This window comes from Pezoporus occidentalis, unplaced genomic scaffold, assembly GCF_034315485.1.
Source record: "Pezoporus occidentalis ecotype Australia unplaced genomic scaffold, CSIRO_AGI_Poc_V1 ctg131, whole genome shotgun sequence".
Lineage (NCBI taxonomy): Eukaryota > Metazoa > Chordata > Aves > Psittaciformes > Psittacidae > Pezoporus > Pezoporus occidentalis.
In genome coordinates, this window is record NW_026913115.1 from 437546 (window position 1) to 451512 (window position 13967).

The 13967-nt window shown below is 40.5% G+C and overlaps 1 long non-coding RNA gene across 1 annotated transcript; it reads right to left on the minus strand.

Moving 5' to 3' along the window:
• Positions 1-2851: 2851 nt before the first annotated feature.
• LOC134158671 (uncharacterized) lies at positions 2852-13348 on the minus strand. Its single transcript, XR_009962851.1, has 3 exons — positions 13307-13348; positions 4793-4893; positions 2852-3166 (listed from the first exon to the last, which is right to left on the minus strand). It is a non-coding gene; the product is annotated as an uncharacterized LOC134158671 (long non-coding RNA).
• Between the last annotated feature and the right edge of the window lie 619 nt (positions 13349-13967).

A 13967-nucleotide genomic window follows, 5' to 3' on the forward strand; every position in this document is an offset into this window, starting at 1 on the left:
AAAACTGGCCCAAACTGGCATAACACAGCAGACTTATGACCAACTTTCAGCTGAACCAGCCAGAAAAAACACACTGCCCTAAGCCCTGACCCAGTGAACAGAGCCCATTGTCCATGACCTGCCTTGAAAGAGAGAGGCAGCACTTAGTTCCAACACCAGCTCTAGTCAGTTTTACTGTGTCTGTTATCTAGGTCAAACAAGCTCTCCAATTCCAAACTTAATTTCATCTCCCCACTGCAATCACTAGAGTGCTGCTCTTTCAGTTCCACCTGGCTGAAGCTGTGGGAAATGTCAATCAGCTCGGCTGTTCCATCTCCCTCTGAGGAATGTGAACTGTTTCTCTGTTTCTCAAATCAGACCTAAAAAAACTTGAACACTAGATTTAACCTTAACAAAACCAGTACCAAGCATCAATTATTATTGCTTCATAAGGTGAAAAGGTATTACGTTAAAACAATACCAGTGTTCACTCTAGAAGAATTGGTACTATAAAATACAGAAGTACACCTACTTTTTGGCTGAAGGAGAACTCTTATTGTAAACCTCAATGTAAAGCAAATTCAAGACTTACCTTGGAAAAAGAACTTCCCTCTTTTAGCTAATGAAAACACAGGGGAAAAAAGCAACACCCCACCTTATTGCTAAACACCTCAAACCCTCTCTTTGTGACTAATTTAAATTGGGATTCACTTGAATTATAGTTAAAAACCTCACAATGTCCCAGACAATTGCTCACAGTCTTAGCTTACAATAAGACTAGCACAGACTCCCAGTTCAGCACAGCAGCCACCTTAAGCAGGTACCCATTCCCCCAGGTGAACCCCCTATTAATCACAATATCTAATTTTTTTCCATCATTATTTTAATAGACACAGACTACCTAGGGTAGGATGACAGGTTTTTTGAAATAACAGCCCCTAAATCCATTACTATGTGAGAGGGTACCAGTATTTCTCTTATGTAGTCTACTGAGGGCTGGGGCTGCAACATCACTACAAGCTGCTTCCTCCTGGAAAAGTTTGTTATGCCATATGAGAAAACCACTGTGTTTGATACTGAGCCTTACTTGGAAGTATCAGTGTTTTACAAGCACTGAGAAGTTACTTAAATTCTCTCTCTCTGTTAGTAATACATGATTACTAATTAAATTTTACAGCAGGGTAAAAGAAAGTCACCTCTGCTGCTTTATTTCTCTTAAAACACATAACCAAGTTGTGTTTCCCACCAACGATTTGCTGATCTGTATACATAAAACCTGCTTTCTAGAGGCACTTCAGAATATTTATACACCTCCACCATGGTCCTCGATTATCCATGTGCTACTTTGTGCAGATGGAAATTAGGGAGGAAGTGTGTGCAGTGGTTTACAGGATTGACAATCTTAATGAAAAAAGTTATTAGCCACTTTGTGCAGTCACTGCTATAGAATATAACTGGGCAGAGAATTATTTACTTTTTTACATACATTTTTCACACTGTGGTTGAAGCACAGCCCCACGACTGCTGAAGGCACCACAACCTTAGGGAAATACTTTGAGCCAAATTCAGCCCTTTTAGATTCCCTTCCACAGGTGTGAAACTTCTGTGGCCATTTGTTCTGCACAAACCCAGCATCATTTGCTGGAGCCACTGGCTCAGCACCCTTGAAGTCCCAGGCTGGAAAGCATCTCGCCTCTCACACTCTGCTATCATCCATTCAGGGTCATTATGATATTTTTTTCCATCTTCACAGCTCTCAGTTTCACACAGCTCTTGCCTTTGCACTGGCACTTCTGGCCCCATCTTCTAAAACAAGGTTCCAGTCTTGTAAATGTGAACTCCTGTCCATACACACTTGGTCCACATGTGATGAGTTCAGCAAGATCTCTTGACAGAGGATTACCCTGCTGCCATCCCAGACAGAGCTTCCCCTTCTCTCCAAACCAGTTCTGAAAACACAACATCATCTCCCAAGCAAGTTCTCCTCTAGTGAGGACAAATCAGAAAAACCTCTCAAATTAGAACTATCCCCTTTTCATTTGAGGGGAGCAAGGAATGGCCCACAACCCAACAGCTATCCAAAGACACAAGCTCACCTGCCATTGATCCATTTATGGGTTCTGCAACACACTGTACAGGGACCCAGGGCATTAGGGCACCATGAGATAAAGGTTTGGGAGCACAGAGGAGCAGGTCCTTAACTTACCCGCAGCTCAGCTCTCACGCCATAGTATGGGGCTCTTTCTTTGGGATGGGTATTCACATGTTATGCTTACAGACTGCAAGATGTAAGCAAGATGTACAATGCAAACACCTGCAGATCTCCCTTTACAGTTAGGGAAAAAGGGACCAGCTGAGGGCAGGATTCACCCAGCCTACTGCAGATCTCTATTTCAGAAAGAGATGCATCATTATTTCTGTACACTATCAAAGAGGAGCAGAAGGGAAGTGGTACTTCAGGGGGACACTTCAGCACTACAGTAAGCTAGATATCTTATTACTGAAAGTTGACTATCCCCAAGTACTAAGGTATCTGTGGAACTAGACACACATGAAATATTTACCACTGCTCATTCTTTATGTGAGAAAGAGGAAGCTCTTTATGGCCAGTATCTATCACTAGATCTGTCGTGTTCAGTGGGGATTGCTGGAGTAAAGCTGGAGTCTTGGTTTCCTCATAACATGTATAAGTTTGGGTATACTAGAAAATAAGTCAACTTGGGCAAAGCCTGGTAAGTTCTATAGGAAGAACTCACATCATAACTGGCCCATATTTGAGATTTTGCCCAACAACATATGCAATGCATTTTCACAAGAATGTTAAAAATTCATCTACTAAATCGAAATGTTTTGTCCTAAACTGCAAAATAGTTACAAAGGTCTCTCTGGAGAATCAGTTTGCTCATAGCTGCTTTGAGCTGTTTAAGGTACACTTTGCTGTAAAAAAAAAATAGCATTCATTTTCAGGACACTACAAATTATAATGAGAGAAATAAACTCAAATGCAGTTTGGTGCTTTTGGTTTTTTGTTTTGCTTGCTTTTTTATTTTTAATTATTTTTAAAGAGTAGGGATTTCTTCTTCCAGACCTTCTCCATTGCAGAATATTCTTCATGTCCTTCATCAGTCTTGTACTTGGTTACAGATGGAAAATATTAGCTCTGGTTTACAAAACATGGCCCCGTTTCCTGTAACACAGCACAGGTTGGACAAATCTGTCATTTGAGTAGTGTGTCTATTCTGTGGCCAATTCTGTAATCTACAAGCAATGTGATCCTAAACAAGGAATCTCATGTTAGCAGCCAAGATTGGAAAATCCCTGTTTAGTGCAATTGCTGCCAAAACCATCTCACTTGCTAAGGACAAACTAATTTTCAATCTGTACTTTGGGACCTGTTGCTTCTCTTTTTTTAGCTCTATTTTTTAATAAATAAAACATACCTCACTTTCTAAGATTGTACAAATGTGCACTTGATTTTAGAAAGTGCAAAATGGATTCAGAAAAAAGTTTTGGATGCAAAAAAAAAATAGAATACTGTAAGAAAGATTGTTTTTTAGTATTATTTGAAAAAAAAATCCGTTTTGCAAATTTAAAGAGTTGCATTTCAGAACAAAGAGCAATAAGGTTGTGTACAAATAAGAGAACAGAAAGAGAAAAATAAAAAGGTGTTTTACAATACAGATAGGACATAGATTTAGGGTGATCTAGACAGAGCTTTAAATGAGAACTTGACCTCAGTTTTCAAGGATCAGGATATGAGGTGATCATAACTAAGATGGAAGTAAAAGTGGACACAGAAGTGAAAGGCAGGCAGAAGCAGCTACACTAAGTTTTCCCAGTCACAGACGCTTCCAGCTGATCAAAAAGAATTCAGTGCCAAAGAGTGCTGATATTTAAAAACAGAGCTCAGAGAAATTACTCCAGAGAAATAGATTGAAGTATTTAGTGCTTTTGAAGAAATCTTGAAAGAAGGAGGAGAGAAGTTTGATGAGACAAAGGGGAAAGTGACTGTATGACAGAGACCAACCTACCAAGTACTGTGTGTACCAAATAAGTGACTTTTTTCTCCACAGAAAACTTTTCTCGAAGAAAGCTGATGTAAGAGCTCTCATGTTTGGACATTAATAAACCATTTGACATGCTGACACGAGAGAAACATTACTCAAAAGAAGACTAAAGATTAGCAGAGAACCTATGAATTGCATGAGAAGTTGAGCCAAGACAAAATGGAAATTAATGTTTTTGAGAAGTATCAGGTTAGAGTAAAACGACTGGAAGAAATTGTTAGGAATAGCTATGGGACAAAATTTTGTGTATATTCATTTACTTAAGACAAAAATACAAAATCTTTCAGTAAATTAAGCTGAAAAGCATTGCCAGCAGAAAGGCACCTGGGGGCTGCTGTATACCAGGAACCAGCTAAACCTAAGAAGAGAATGCAAGTGAAGGTGACCTTTCCATTGTGTGAAACAGAATGTTAAATGCTGAAGACTAATTTCAAGGGTTTATTGTTGCAATTTAATAGCTCATTAAAAGCTGCAAAGGATTGAGAAGCAGTTGTGTGCCTGAGCTGGTCCTGCAATAACTATCAGCATCAACATGATGCACTTACAAAAACAGTGAACGCGATCTTACAGTATCACAAGAGGAGTTCTTAGCAGACATGGGGAAGTGTTCATGCCACTATGCAAGTGTCAACAGTACCTCCTTCAGTGTATTTGGTATGGTTCAACTCAGTATTTAAGCAAAAGGAATTTTATTTGGAATATATCGCATTTAGGAAGGGTCACAAAAAAATAATTCTGAGCCATACGTGGCCTCATTTGGTATCACATGTACCTTTTCCAGGGTTTGAATTCTTCTCTCTTTGCCCTTCCAAATGCTCCCTCTGTAGTTTCCTATGTGAAGAGCTTTCTGTTTTAAGAAAGCTAGGATTGGAGGTTGTGGGGAGTTCGTTTTGTTTGGGTTTTTGTTTTGTTTTTAAAAATTGAGTATTACCAATGCTAGTTTTTCTTGCTTTTTCACTCCCTGCATAAATTTGATTTTGTACAAATTACAGCATCTCACACTTTGCCAGCCTACTGAGCTCGAGCAGTTGATGGCTCCTCTTAGGAGGTGGGCAGTCGAGGAATTGGGAGGAGGAGGTTGCCCTGTCAGGCAATCAATGTCTGGAGCAGTTCCTCATTGAAAGATGTGTGAGCAAATCTCTAGGCTCTAAGGGTGAGCTTGGTAAGGTTAGAAGAGGGACTGCCCCAAGTGTCCCATTGTCCTGGGTTCAGCAGTAGCAGTCATTTTTCTGCTTCTTAATAGCTGGTGCAGTGCTGTGGTTTTGACTTTCAGCCTGGGAACAGCACCGACAACACCGATGTTTTTAGTTGCTGCTCAGTAATGTTTACTCTGACCAAGGACTTTGTGAGTCTCATGCTCTGCCAGGCAGGGGGGGAAGCCAGGAGGAAGCAGAGACAGGACACCTGACCTAAACTGACCAAAGAGGTATTCCATACCACAGTGCATCATGCCCACTATAGAAACTGCGGGGCCATTACCCAGAAGGGCTAGATCACTGCTCAGGTTGGGCTGGGTATCGGTTGGCAGGTGGTGAGCAGTTGTATTCTCTTCCCTTGTTATTTCCCTTATCATTATTATCATTGGTGGTGTGATTTGTGTTATACCTTAGTTACTGGGCTGTTCTTATCTCAACCTGTGCGAGTTACATTCTTTCTATTCTCTGCCCCATCCCTCTGGGAGCAGGGGGGAGGCGGGGCGGGGGGGGAAGTGAGCAAGCAGCTGCATGGCTGAGTTTCCGACTGGGCTTAAACCACGACACCCATTGAGCAAAGGCTGTACAGCACAGGAAAAAGGAACCCTGATTTTCTATTCTATGTGTTATTGACATGGCATCCTCTGAGCGTTGCAATCCAGGTGCAATCATCAATGTACGTTACCACCTACATTCAAATGAAGGGTCACCCTGGTCTTGCCCAATTTGATAGTGCAACACACAGGAAAAAGTTCACTTTTAATTCCCCAAGCTGCCTCAACTCGTGACATTTTAATCTCTTATCCAGCAATTAGTTACACTGAAGAAATCCCTGTTATCAAAACCACTGCAAGTGTTGGATTTGGCTCTGCAATCACCCAGCACCTCTCTGTATCTATTGCCCTTCATCTCTCTGGTGGCACAGCCTGGTCCAGACCAGCTCCTGCTGGGAAACACCAGTCCTGTGTGTGTGAGATGGGTATGGGAGCCACAGGGAAATTGCCCTGGCTTCCTAAAGAGCTTCTTTCATCCCATGGCTCTTCTCTGCCAGAGTGCAGGAGCTAATAATATCCCTTTGCTTCTGTTATATAGCATTTCCTCCTCTTTATTTTAACTTTTACTGGTTGCATTACCAGCTGCTCCTTTGCATCTGCTGCATGACTGAATGTCAAAAGAAGCTGTAAATCAATTTATGTCATTCATCAAATGGTGAAATTGTCACTTTCTCTGCTTCTGAAGGAAGAGAGAATTTTAAATGCAGCTTCTAAATATACTTCAGAATTTTATTATTTTAGTTAAAATTATAAAGATTTTTAAGAGACAACACAAATTCAGCTTTCCTTGGTAAAGGCTTGTGCTGAGATTTCATCAAGACAGTCACAACCACCAATTGGCATGAAAGGGACAAAACTGCAGACCTCAACCACACCACAGGCAAAACACTTCCCCAGTGCTGTTGTAGTCATATAAATGTGCTTGCTGGGGAGCTGGAGCTAGAGAGAAGGATGGACACAGGCATATTGGGACCAAAACCCTGAGTCAGGTCCTCCATTTATCTCATCCCAACACTCTTCCATATCCCAATTCCCACCTTTTTTGTTGTTGCTGTTGTTGGGTTTTTGTGTGTTTTGTTTTGGGTTTGATTTTTTTTTTTTGTTCTTGAGAAAAGCCAGCACAGCTCACAGATATGGGAAGCACACCTCTATGTCTAGTGCATCCCTGTCTGACCACAGAGACTGGAAACAAGAAGCCTCAATGTAAGACAACTATCAGAGAAATGAGGAATATTTTTGCAATCTGTTGTGTGTTTTTCAATTATTATTTCTAATGAAACAAACAAAGTGTAAATATAGATGCTTATTGCTTCCTATTATGAGTGCAGCAATTGCAAGTTTAAACAGAATAAAGCATGTGATTATGAATGTACAATACACAATTTATTCTTATCAAGTTGACAAATAGCTGTTTTCTTAATATTTATATTAAAATACTTTGTCTAGATAGCTTCCTGAAATACTTCCCTCAGTAGCAGTGATTAGATTTCAAACATCAGGTCAAAATAATGAATAATGGACCAAGAGGAAAAAAAAAATAAAATTAAGAGCTAAACATTTTCTTTTAATTCAGCTACTAATTTTGAACAACTGAAATTTAAGACACTTGCATTCATTTAGGAAATATTAAAGGAGTAACTATTTGTTCTCTGCTAGCACTCCGTCTTTAGTTTCACATGAATGATAATCCAGGCTCCTTTTGCCTTAGGATCTGTGGATTATGTTTCCCAATGACCTTCTACAGAGGCTTCCAAAAATAGGGAACTGGGAAAGGGATGGCACCAAGCGCTTATGGAGCGCAGGCATATCTTCCTGCTTTGCACCAGGGATGCAAAGGATTTCAGCTTTTATTTTCTTAAATGCTTTTTCACCCTTTCTATACAAAGATCATAGAATCATAGGATAGTTAGGATTGGAAAGGACCTTAAGATCATCAAGTTCCAACCCCCCTGCCATGGGCAGGGACACCTCACACTAAACCATATCACCCAAGGCACTGTCCAACCTGGCCCTGACCACCACCAGGGATGGAGCACTCACCCATTCCAGTACCTCACCACCCTAACGGGAAGGAACTTCCTCCTTATATCCAACCTAAACTTCTCCTGCTTAAGTTTTAACCTGTTATCCCTTGTCCTGTCACTACAGTCTCTAATGAAGAGTCCCTCTCCAGCATCCCTATAGGCCCCCTTCAGATACTGGAAGGCTGCTACGAGGTCTCCACGCAGCCTTCTCTTCTCCAGACTGAACAGCCCCAACTTCCTCAGCCTGTCTTCATACGGGAGGTGCTCCAGTCCCCTGATCATCCTCGTGGCCCTCCTCTGGACTTGTTCCAACAGTTCCATGTCCTTTTTATGTTGAGGACACCAGAACTGCACACAATACTCCAAGTGAGGTCTCACAAGTTGACCATGAAACCACAAACTAATGAAAATCAAATCCCCCCCCCCTTTTTTTTTCATCTTCTTTTTTCTTCTAAATAATTTTAATATACCTCCACAAGCACTCAGGAATTACATGTGGAGCTGTCAACTAAAAGATCCCTTTTAGGTATTCACTTTGCCAAGGTATGTTTTTTGTTTTATATTTAACAACGAAAGACCTAATGATACTCAAGGACTATGCAAGTGTAAAAGGGAAGACCAAATGGCATTGTGCCTTTTTTTTTTGCTTACATTTTAAAAAAGAAGCAAAACCACACAAGACCCCCAGTTCTTGAAAAGCAAAAACCTTTCACAAGGAATACTACAATAAATTCATCTTTGCAAGTGACACTTGCTCACAAAGTCATTCCATATTTAATTTCAGCACTGAAAAGATGTGTCAGAATGTTTTTGACAGTACATTTTCTATTTATCACACCTTCTGCTTAACCCCATTTCTTTTCACTCCTGCAATATGCTTTTTGCTAAGGCACAACAGACTTCTTTTCAGAAGCAAATATTGTTTTAATTGCTTGGAATTTCATACGCTGTGCAGGTGTGAAAGGCTTTGGTGACGGTCCTCCAAGTGGTGTACATTTCAGTGCTAAAACACTACTAATTATCTAGGCATGAATTACACTTTTTCCTTATTCATAAAAAAAAAAAGAAAAGAAATCCTGCAGGGGTTTTATGTTGCACTGCCATTGCTGACATTTTACGTGGCAAGTTTTGTATTTTCATTTCCACAAAGGAGTTTTCAAGAGCAGTTTTATTCAGATACCTGCACTTTAAGGCATTTACAGATCATACGCTTCACACAGATCATACACATCATACATTTACAGACCCATTCCACCCAAAAAATAGTGGATTTAAATAACATAACCATTAAGAGCATGAACAGAAAATTTAAGGCAATAAGAACTACATAGCAGTCATAATTCAGCTACAGCACAGCAGTCTGTCAAAAACTCAGCAAATACATAAAGTTACTCAAAACTCTTTCTTAGAACTTCATTAAACTGACCTTATGTCTTACCCTACAGACTTCCATAAGAAAGCTACAAACAATGCTGAAATCATCCCCACTGCAGCTGGGGTTGGCACAACAGATGAACTACCTAAAAGAAACCTGGTCTGGAGACAGGGAGGCATGTTCCCGTCCCAAATGGAGGGATGTTTTTACCCTGTTGCCCATCTCCTACAGTTGAAATTACACTAGTGTTGGATTTCATGCAGAGGCACACACCAATCTACAGCTGATGAAATGATAATTTATCCCTCTGGGTAAGGAAAAACAGCACCCTGCATACTGAAGGTCTAAATGCCACCCAAGGATACAGGATTTTAGATAGTGACATCTAGCATAGTGGGAGTTTTACAGAGAGCCCCACAGGAGCCACAGACTCTACAAGAATAGAATATTTCTTTGCACTGACAAGCCCCAGAGAAGAGACCTGACAAAAAAAAAACAAACAACAACTTATCACCTTCTCAAAAAAAAAAAAAAAAAAAAAATTGGAAACATTGGAACCTCTTTATTTTATAGAAAAATTGAAATAAAACAATTTTCAATTTACTTCTTCAAATATCCATACATTTTAGGTAACCAAAGTCATGTTGTTGAAAAGTTTTATACCATTTTCCTCTGAAATTCCCTCATATTTTAACTACTTTAGAGGGTACAGGGAATAAAAGTTTTCCTATGATTTATGGAAATTATTTCTCAGCTGTCTTTATCAAATTTGTGTGTGCTATCAATGTACAGGTTGTCCCAATAAAAATGCAAAACGCCAACTGCCTTTGAGCTATACCATGAGATGTTGACTATACACAAGTCAAACTGTACCAACCAGGGTATGCAACAAAGGCTGCCACTAGGGAAAAATGATGGTATCACAAAGATGGCAAGAAAGACTTAAATATTTGATAATTCATTTACAAGCACATTATGTATTATAGAAAAATTTACATTTAAATCACTACAGCTATTTCAAGTTAATGTGAATATACTTTCTTACCTAGTGTTTATCACAAGTCTACATAAAACTTTGCTGCTGTTTTGAGAGAAAGAAAAGAAAAGGCTATTTTGATTCCAAGTATTTTCAAAATATTTGATAAAGCAATTTTCTCCATTTGTTGGACCTTGAGGTTATACCAATTCCAATCTGTTACTCAGATGTGGGAAGTGTGGGTACCAAGACATTGCATATAAACATCACTGTGTGCAAGGGTATTTTAAGGTGAAGAAAAAAGCATCACTTCAGAATTAAAACTAACAGATTTTATTTATTTATTTATTACTAAAAATAGATCTAAACATACAATATCAGGGCATGAAGGAATGCAGCTTCAGAAGAACCTTAATCCAAGCAGAAGATGAGACTCTCAGAGGATTTCTGCATGAAAAGTCACTGACAGTGTGCAATACTAATTTCATGTGTGTATTAGTGCCACAAGTCAGTGAAGTATTTGGCCTTGGTATCATGAAGGCAACTGAGCACAATTCAAAAATAGTCTAGCTGGCAGCATCTCACAAAAAATATATGCTATATGTGCGGACAAGGTCAAGAAATTATGAATTTTGACATATGTTTTTATGACATTAAGCAATTATCTGCAATTTTCTAAAGGCAAAACATCCAGACTATCTCAGCGGTACCTCCTGTCACACTCTGCACAGCTCCTGTAACAGTGTTTGATGAGACCATGCTCTTAAAAAGAACAAACAAGTTGTTATCCATTTGTCAGTGTTGCTACCTGGCAGTACTCAATGACAGTCCTCTCTAAAAAAAGTTATGTAGTGTTAATTATATACATAGAATTAACATAAGCACAGCTCCTATCTACCCCCTGGAAATAATTCCACCAAAGTCACCTTTTCAATCCCCCAGGATCAGCACAACAGGTTGAGTATCCATGACCAACTTATGTTTTCATGGAATTTCACCAGCTTATGTCTTTCTGTTACTGTTTTTATAACACAGTTGCCAGCAGTGACATCATTTGTTTTAAATGTCACTCCTTTTGCACCAATAGGCACAGCACATGAGAAAACCCTGCAGCAGCAGTCTGCGCCCAGAACAGGTCTAAAGCTCCCATCAGTTTTTCTTCTAGGTCTCCTCAAATCCTTCATCCAACAACCATGCTGGGCCAAGCCCTGCCCCACACCACTAGCCTTGTAACCAGTGCATTGGTCCTGGGGCACAGGGACCTCGCAAGCTGCAATCCATCGCACGCTGTCAACAGCCTCAGCAAATCTCAGAGACATCTGTGGCTTATCAAGCCAGCAGCATTTTTCCTACATTAATCTCCACTAGTCCTGCCCCAGCTTTCATTTCAAAAGACTTGGCATGGTACCTTCAAAAAAAAAAAAAAAAAAAGTTAAAAAAATTGCTCAATTTCTTCAGATGCAGCTGGTTGGGAGAACTGCCTTTGAAATCTGAGCACATCGCAGGGATGTCGACATGCTCATTGCAGGCAGCTTGCAGCACAGGGGACAGCACTAATGACTGCAAAAGACTTTCAGATGCTGCCCTTGGACAAGCCTTCCCCTTCCTTAGGGAGAGTTTGGGGTGTGCTTTAAGTAGCTGTTGTGTCCAGGGGCTCATCCAGATACAGTGCACTCATGTTGAACACCCTCCTCTAGCCTATGTTCTCCCATCAGCTCTCAAAAACCAGCTGGGAGGGTTTCAGTACCCTCCCTCTGGTCACCAGCAATGTCACTGCACATGCTCTTCAACACTTATGTTGAGGATGATAGCCAAAGTAAGGCAACAGCCTTTACTGCTGATGTGATGAAAGGCCAGGAAACTTTTCCAATCATGCTGCATGTGTCCCTCTGGTCATGCCCCTGCCCATAACATGGTCCCTCTCCCCATTTCCCTGATGTGCCCTGATGCTCAGGGACATCCCAGCCTCTGCAATCAGTCTCCCAAGGTCATGTCTCCTCCTTGCTGCCCTGGAGATGCTCCTGTTGCAATCACATGTAAGCTCATGTTACGCATTTTAAAAGGCAAAAAATCTCCATCACACCACTCTTACTAGACACTGAAATTCATCTTCAGTCAACAGAGATTAATTACTAGAGGTTAAACTCCTGTTAGGACCAGACAGCACCGACTCAACTGCCTCTCGAGTAAAGCCCACAAAATTTTCTCAGAGCCTCATGAAACAATTTTAGATCCAAAGCATCTCCTTATGGACAGCAACTAGGTCTTTCTTCTTGCCTATTTTTAAATAACCTGAAGGATCTCTTATGACTTTTAAATAAAAATCTTATGGCTTAAGCAGTATTTAACATTCATTTTTAGTTAGTATTTGCTCAACAAAGAAATACTAACACAACCTTCAAACTACCAAAGTTTAGTTGCCACTGTCTCAGTTTACCTGGTACCTTTCCACACACCTATGCTGTGCAGGTGAGGCAGGTAGATTGTTGTCCTTATGGGTCTAAAAGCATAGGAGGAGGGAGTGCTGTGCTTCATACAGATAAAAAAAAAAGGACTAATGGTGTTTATATTTACAGCTCGTCTTCAGCTCCAGCTGTCTCAAAGCAGAGTGACATAAAACATGTAAGTTGGTTGTATTTCACAAGAGGATATCCGTATGCTTTCATATCACATTAAAAAGTCAAAATATGCTTCCATCCAGACTGTGCATGCCAGGAAAGGGTCAGAACAGCTTTTTCAGCATTGAGCACATGATGCCCGTCACCAGGCCAACTCCACCATGAGCATCTCAAACTAAGCTATCAATTCAGGTAACCTTCCCTCTACATCAAAGTGATGAATTTAAAAGCAGAAAATTTAACAGAACGTATGTATGTTTGTACATATACACACACAGAAAAGTACCGCTTAATCCAAATCAGAATACATTTAAAAATGTAACCCAAACTTTACATCAATCTTAACACACATCATCTTCTGTAGTTAATAGAACATTAAAAAAGTGATTACTAATTGCTCCAGAAATTCAACTAAACATAGTAAGATCAAGAGAAGAATTAGTAGCTCACTTATCTCTTTATAGTGGTCTATATACATTCAAGGAAATATTTATTGCATTATGAGTTTAAAGTTACTCACATTGAAGCAGCTTGGAAACGGCTTTCAGTATCACCAAATGTCATAGAATCATAGAATCATAGAATCGTTAGGGTTGGAAAGGACCTTAAGATCATCCAGTTCCAACCCCCCTGCCATGGGCAGGGACACCTTACACTAAATCATATCACCCAAGGCCTTGTCCAACCTGGCCTTGAACACTGCCAGGGATGGAGCATTCACAACCTCCCTGGGCAACTTATTCCAGTGCCTCACCACCCTAACAGGAAAGAATTTCCTTTTTATATCCAACCTAAACTTCCCCTGTTTAAATTTTAACCCATTACCCTTTGTGCTGTCACTACAGCCTAATGAAGAGTCCCTCTCCAGCATCCCTATAGGCCCCCTTCAGATACTGGAAGGCTGCTATGAGGTCTCCACACAGCCTTCTCTTCTCCAGGCTGACCAGCCCCAGCTTCCTCAGCCTGTCTTCATACAGGAGGTGCTCCAGTCCCCTGATCATCCTTGTGGCCCTTCTCTGGACTTGTTCCAACAGTTCCATGTCCTTTTTATGTGGAGGACACCAGAACTGCACACAATGCTCCAAGTGAGGTCTCACAAGAGCAGAGCAGAGGGGCAGGATCACCGCCTTCGACCTGCTGGTCACGCTCCTTTTAATGCAGCCCAGGATACGGTTGGCTTT